Here is a 6959-nt window from a genome sequence, read left to right on the forward strand (position 1 = left end):
TTAACAAGGTATAAACAGTACACACATGGTTGAGCATGTGAATGGGAGATGAGTTGTGCCACCAGAATATATACAGACTTTTCAGATATTAGAAATTACACATAAGCTTACAGTATTTTTAACAAAGTCAAAGATTTAGGGAAATAATTTAAAAGACACAATAATAAGATAAATTGATTTCCCTAATTTAGACTATTTCATAACGTATTTCCGTTTGATTAGGTCATTTCAATGTAAATTAGATAAATAGGACATAGTTAATTTTCCAATAATATAATATTAATTTGCTCATAATTTACCACAATTTGTAAAATAATTTATTCATTCTAATTTTTTTAAGATTTGAAATGTATTTTACAAACATTCAAATAAAGACACACAAATAATGACAATATAATAAAATTAAAAAATAAAATACAAATAGATAAAAACAAAAGACAAAGAAACAACAAAAAACAGACAAAACAGATTCAGCCCAAAAACATAAATTTGATTATTTACAGCAAAAAACAGTGAACATAACGACTCGTCTAATGAGAGAAATATATCATACCATACACAGGCCGATTAACACAAATTCATAATTATGCACATAGGCACATGTATATGTATATGTATGTGCATATGTATATTAAAGAAAAATTAAAATAAATAAAAAAGGGGGTACGGGGTGGCTGTATTGGTTTTTAACACTATTAAATACAAGAGAAAGACAAAAGTTAGTTTATTCATTCTAAAGGCAATGGGAAGCCAGGGCATGTGCTGGCATGTGTCAGTGAGTATGACGTGATGAAGGGTCATGTAACAGCTCACATGTGTACTTGTGTGTTTAAAGTGTAAACTGATGGCCAAGCGTTCACATATATGATACGCAGTTGGATGTGAATGCAGTCAACATCAACACTTGACCACTGCTGATTAGCATCAGGGCGATCTGGCACGGGGGCATCTGCAAAAGTGTCACATCACATTTGTTTGTTCAATTTGATCTTATAAACAGGGTTAGTTTGAAGTTAGATAAGAACAGCATGTGATGAAAATAATGACATAAACTTAAGCATGCATTAAATATTTTGACTAGGCTCTACACATACTGTATTTTTATGTTTAAGTCTAAAAGTGCCAAAAACAAAAAAAAAAGCTGCAAACAATTAGACAGTGGACTTTCTCTGTGATTCCCACAATGTGTCTGCATAAACACACACACACACACACACACACACACACACACACTCCCTTTCCGCACCTCCTCTTACTCCTCTTCCCCCTTCCCTCTCTTTCTTTTTGGCATCCATCACTGTCCGCGGCAATGGACTGCGAAACAAATTTCTATCACTATACATTACAGGTTAAGAAAGGGAGCTGGGAATGTGTTATATATGCCTGGTTCGATTTTTATGTAGCGTCTACGGCCTCGTCCATCATTGCTCCGCTGCACCCTTGTGCACCGGGCCCCTGACGAGATGTTGTCTTGGCACTGCTATCAATCACCCTACGCTTGCCCGAGCCCTGTGCCCGATATGCAGGAGGGGGGCATGTGTTGTAGCTGCAGGACTTTCTCCCTCCCACCAGTCCCTGCTCCTCTCCCGAGTCTCCATGACGGTGACCGTAATAGTTGAAGTCATCATTTGAATGGTGTATTGAGGCATGTGTTTTGTACCAGGGGCCCTCTTAACTGTCATGATCTCTAAGGGTCTTTTTGTTGTCTCAGTCCAATGATTTTAATGATAGGAGAATATTCAGTAATGATTGTACAGGCCAGAGGGAAAACAAGGTTAGCCTTCCACCTGGAACCACTCACCCATGCAATGATACTTGGGTCAGAACCATTAAGAAAACATGAGGTTGTGCCTTCATGTGAGATATGTGTAACCTAGAAATGTATAGCTAACAAGGAGAGCATTCTATAAAGCTACAGCAGGTTGAGGCATATAGTTTTGAAGGTGTAATGAGTTAGAGTACAGTGATTTGATTCTTGAATGCACTGCTGTATCAAATACTTACTTCTGATTGGTCAATTGCGGGATTCTACGGTCTATTATTTCAATGTAGCAGAACACTGCTATGAAAATAGACAGTAGCAGGGAGTGCATCCAATGTGATCTTAGGGGAATCAGAAGATAGAATTGTCAGGTTAATAAAATAGTGATGTGTCTATGAACAGCAAAGTAAAGATCTGAACATTTTCTAAATAGAGCGTACACTTAAAGTGAAGTGGTAAAGATGACCTTGTCTGTGGTGGTTGTGGTTGTTAGCTTCAGGTTCAGGTTCAGGTTACTTTATTTGTACCCGTAGGTAAACATGTTTTGCAGCCATTGAGATGTTAGGTCAATACAGAGTTAGAAGACAGATGCCAGACAGAACAAACTACTCAATGTGCAAAACACACAAAAATATCCTAAAACTAATCTAACAATAAAAATGTTAAAATTAATAGACATGATAAAATGATAAAAGTGCTAAAGGTTCCATTTAAAACGCATATCAGAAAACAGTCAACCAATAAAAAAGGTTAAAATCACATGAATAAATAAGAAAATCTGGACTCAAGTCTTAAAATTGGAGTTTGACTCTGTGTGAGAAAATAAATACTATTGCTTGTTCAGCTCAGTAACAGCAGCAGGAACAAAGCTTTTCCTGGAATTCAGTACTGGTTCCTGCCAGTTTCTCACCTGCAGTGATTCCACCGATGAGTGCGTCTCCACATCGGTAACTTTATTGTTCATGTAGATCTCCAGACATGCCGACAGGATCAGTCAGAACCTAATGTTAATGAACAAAATGTGTATTCTACAATCAAAAGGTCCCACACACTCTACCAAAGTTCACACAGTAATTAGTTGAATAGTGAAGCAGTGCTCCTCTTTAAAAAAAACAATAATTCTCCTTAAATGGACTCATTCATCCCCACCTAAATTTAACAATGCATTAGATTTGAGAAAATCTGATTCTCCCTGAAGGGTTCCCTACAGACCTTCCATAAGACCTGGCAACCCTTTTTTAATCCATATAGATACCTTACATACTGAAGCTGAAAACCAATGAACTACTGAGTTGTTGATGTTTTTATTCTATTTATTTATTTATTTAGATTTTCTTTTCTCCTCTTCCCTTTTCTTTCCTACTCTACGCTGTTATTTCTCCACTTGTTAATACTTTTTGACTATTGATTGTATTGATTGTATTGATTGTATTGATTGTATTGCCTTGTCCATTTTGTCTCTTGTGGTGTGAATGAGTGTGATTGGATGAGTTGTCTAAGTTGGGTAGCTGTTTATTGTTGTGCATCTAAAATGTCCTTTTTCTGTACCCACCTCATAAATGGAAAAATTCAATAAAAATATTTGACAAAAAAACCCCAAAACAATAATTTAATGATAAGGACTTGATGCAGAGTTGGACCCAGGTATTGGGGACTTGACTGGGATTTTTCTTTGGTGACTTGGACTTGACTCTGACTTGAACACCGAGGACTCGAGACTTCACCCACAGCAACGGAACCCAGTTCAAATCTGTAAAACCAATTTATGGAGAAAAACAAATCAGTGTAGCCATTCCCAAATCAATGTTCAGTGAAGAATTTGTCATTTCTGTTGAGATTATAAGTCGCTGCATGATTAGCAAATAATGTAGACAGAACAGGTTGCCACAGCAGAATAACAAGCTGCTCATGTGAATTATCGCTTGGCTATAACCCTTCATCATTTTTATGATGAAAGGTTCTCAGTTCAATGTCTTGAAATGCCTGTTTACTCTCTCCACGCTTTATGAGATGACATATAGGGTTAAACAGACACAGCATGCTGAAGTGCGTGCCTCTGCATGGCTGTCTGACTACTGCTAGACTAATCCTTTTTCTCCCAAAGTCAGGAGGATTATGATTTGAAGAGTACTCTTTTGCCCTTCACACTCCTTGGTGAAAGTCACAAACCTATAAGACAGCGGATGGGAGGGTTGGGGTGGGGGTGGAGGAAGGGGGAGGGGAGCTGGGAGAAGGGTAGAGTGGGCTTAATTAGGCCAGATCAGCACCACCATCCAGCACCACCATCCCCAGTCCTCACACTATTCCCTGAGATCCCATCCACTTAATGTTCTGTGAAATCATATTCCTCTCCCCAGAGAAGAGAGGGATATCAGAACAATAAAATGACACATTTTAAAGAGAGGCAGCACCACGGGGAAATAGACTGGTTGTGACACATGGAAGGTGTCGTGGGCTGATGGATAGCGAGCACATCTGTCTGGCCCATTACCAATAAACAGCATCAGGACCAAAACACAGCAGTCTGGAAGGAATCTGAGCCTCAGTCAACTCGAAACAAGTTGTCTGCTCTGTTTTACATGGCTAACAGAGATTTTATGACAGGGTCATTTTCACTGAAATTCAAATGAATAAAATCTAGGCCTCACATAGATTTCCTTTATAATTTTACTGTTCTAGAGTAAGTGTAACCACACAATCACACACTAGCACAAACTCTAGCAGAGTGAAAACAGCTGAAATCTACTTAGCTAGTTCGCTTTAACAGGTTCCAGCTATCTTTATTGTCACTGTCATCCTCGGTTTAGTAATGCAAAGCACATCACTAAATATCCAAAAGTCCAGTTCATCAAAAATAATTTATCTCTTTGTTAAAATGCTGCAAAATTCAAAGAGTGAAATAAGTTTTTTAGCTTTTACCTTTACTAGGTGGTCGGCTAGCTAAAACTAGGTTTGGCGTCTTGCTTTAGCTGTGTGCCTGACAGGGTTTCTTTAGTGTCCTGGAATAGAGAATGACAAAAGGCTGAACAGCAGGTATCCACAGCTGGCTGAAGTTTCTCATTTCAGTTTTTTTTCGCTGTCTCTTTGTACACTCAGCAATTTTCCGTTCAACCTTAAAGGTAATTATTCTATTATACCAAGCGGCAACCTCCGGTCTACAAATATGACTTCAATACAGAAGTGTCAAAAACTACAGTTCATCGAGGATCCACTTGAGGCTGGCTCTGGAAGTACCGGAAACCACATACACACCAATTCAAAAAAGCCGATCTTTACAGCAGAAATAAACATGTTTACAGTCTGGTACAAAAGACAAGTGTAATCTGGATAGCTCAAATCTCGATTGGCACACACTGTGAGGGGAGTTAATTTTTTCTAACGCCGGCAATTTCGAAGATACTGGGATTACGAGTCTTCCAATGAGAGGCACAGCTGACTTGATTGACAGGCGGGAACAATGTAACTGTTGGCTAGGAGGCTCAAATTCCGCCTCTTTACGTCACAATCGCATGACAGCAGCAATATGGCTGCCGACGACGATTGGCCTCAAAACAGCGCTTCAGATACAGATGGGTGTTGTCACGGATCCTACGTCCATATTTTACAGTCTATGTATTATACACAGTAAACTTGAGAGGTGGGAAAACATACAACTGCAGAGGTGACAATGAATCTCAAGGATGGTTATCTGCTAAAAATTACTACGTTGCCTAGACTAAGGAAAAAAAACAAAGTGAAATTTAAAATATTAGTGTTTAACTCTAAAGCTACAACAGCTCAAAACTACCTGCATCCTGCAGTGCTGAAATCAAGGTGAGTAGTTATATTCTCTGATAATCAGACCTTGTTACAAATGAAACCAAGGTTTCTTTGGGTTTAATTAGACATGTTTTAGCATCCTTGTTGTTTCCCTCAGCTCCATTTTCAATTAGCTACGGTAAACTAAATTTATTCAGGCATAGCTGTCAAACTGTTCACTTGTTTTGGTTGCACAGTGAATAACAAAGTAATTTGCTCTTGGGTGTGGCCGAGCTTTCTGTCTGCACTTAATTCTTTCTGAAGCAGAACTGAGGCAGTGAAGCAGATACGTGGCCCCACATGCAGCAGGAGGAGGAGATGTCTAGAAAATGGAGTAAGTGAAACCGAGAAAGGCACCGAGCGTCAACATGCAGACAGACACAAGGGTGAGGAAGACTGTCAGCGAGGGAGACAGAGAGAGCCAGCACATTGAATACACATTGAATACAAATAATACACAGTCTGGACTAACAGCTGGCCAGGAAAAGACAGATAGGCGAGTTGACACGCACATGAGGAGTGATGGACAAGAAGACATGCAGGCAGGCAGGCAGGCAGAGTGGAGGAAATCCAGACATCCATGTGAAGTAGATGGAGGGCAGATCTGCTGCCTTTCCACCTTGAGGACATTTTGGCAAAAACGAGGAGCTGAAAATGATCCACCACTGCATTTCTCCAGTTAGGGGCCCTTCAAATGCAGAGACAGTGGCTTTACTCTGCACCAAAAAGGAAAGAGAGAGACAGAGAGACACAGACAGACAGAGAGAGGTCCGGCATTTTTCCAGAAGCAAGATAGCATCTGGGTTTTTTCATTAGGACACAAGGCAGCATTATCATCCAGAACATCTGAATTTACCCTCATCCAGTATACGCTCCCGCTATCGCTCTCCTGCAATCATTTCTAATGCACTCTGTCTCTCTCCTTCCCCTTACCCTCCAATGTCTCCCTCTCAATCAGACAACCCTGTTGTCATCCCTTAATACATCAGACTCCTTCATTGTCCTCACATTTTGTCTTTCACTTTATGTCCTTTGCTGTATGTTCTTTTCCTTTATGTCCCATTTGGCAGAGAAATCCGGGCAATTTGGTGTGTTTCTGAAGATCCTTTGGGACGTGTTTTAACACTTAAATCTGCATAAAGTCTCAATGATTTAGATTTGGGAGAATCTTGGATGCTGGTCATTTTGAAAGGTCAGGGTTAATTTTTTATTTGAGAAATATAGAAAAGTATCAGTTTATATTAAGGAAGTTTTCACCCAACCAGAAAAGCATTTACTGAAATATACAAGCGACAATAGTACTCTGGCTAAGTGTACATTAACACACAATTGTAGTTTTCATGTTTCACCAAGGTACCACAAAAGCATGTGAATCCTTTAAACTGCTCCTTGTGTCTCA

The 6959-nt window shown here is 39.3% G+C and overlaps 1 long non-coding RNA gene across 2 annotated transcripts; it reads right to left on the minus strand.

The window, feature by feature from the left end:
* Window positions 1-534: 534 nt before the first annotated feature.
* LOC117827264 lies at window positions 535-6252 on the minus strand. Of its 2 annotated transcripts, none has more exons than XR_004634174.1 (5): window positions 6073-6252; window positions 3315-3512; window positions 2673-2763; window positions 2005-2103; window positions 535-949 (listed from the first exon to the last, which is right to left on the minus strand). It is a non-coding gene; the product is annotated as an uncharacterized LOC117827264 (long non-coding RNA). The 2 variants fall into 2 exon arrangements; XR_004634175.1 differs by lacking the exon at window positions 6073-6252 and adding an exon at window positions 4682-4736.
* Window positions 6253-6959: the final 707 nt, after the last annotated feature.

Source organism: Notolabrus celidotus, chromosome 15, assembly GCF_009762535.1.
Source record: "Notolabrus celidotus isolate fNotCel1 chromosome 15, fNotCel1.pri, whole genome shotgun sequence".
NCBI lineage: Eukaryota > Metazoa > Chordata > Actinopteri > Labriformes > Labridae > Notolabrus > Notolabrus celidotus.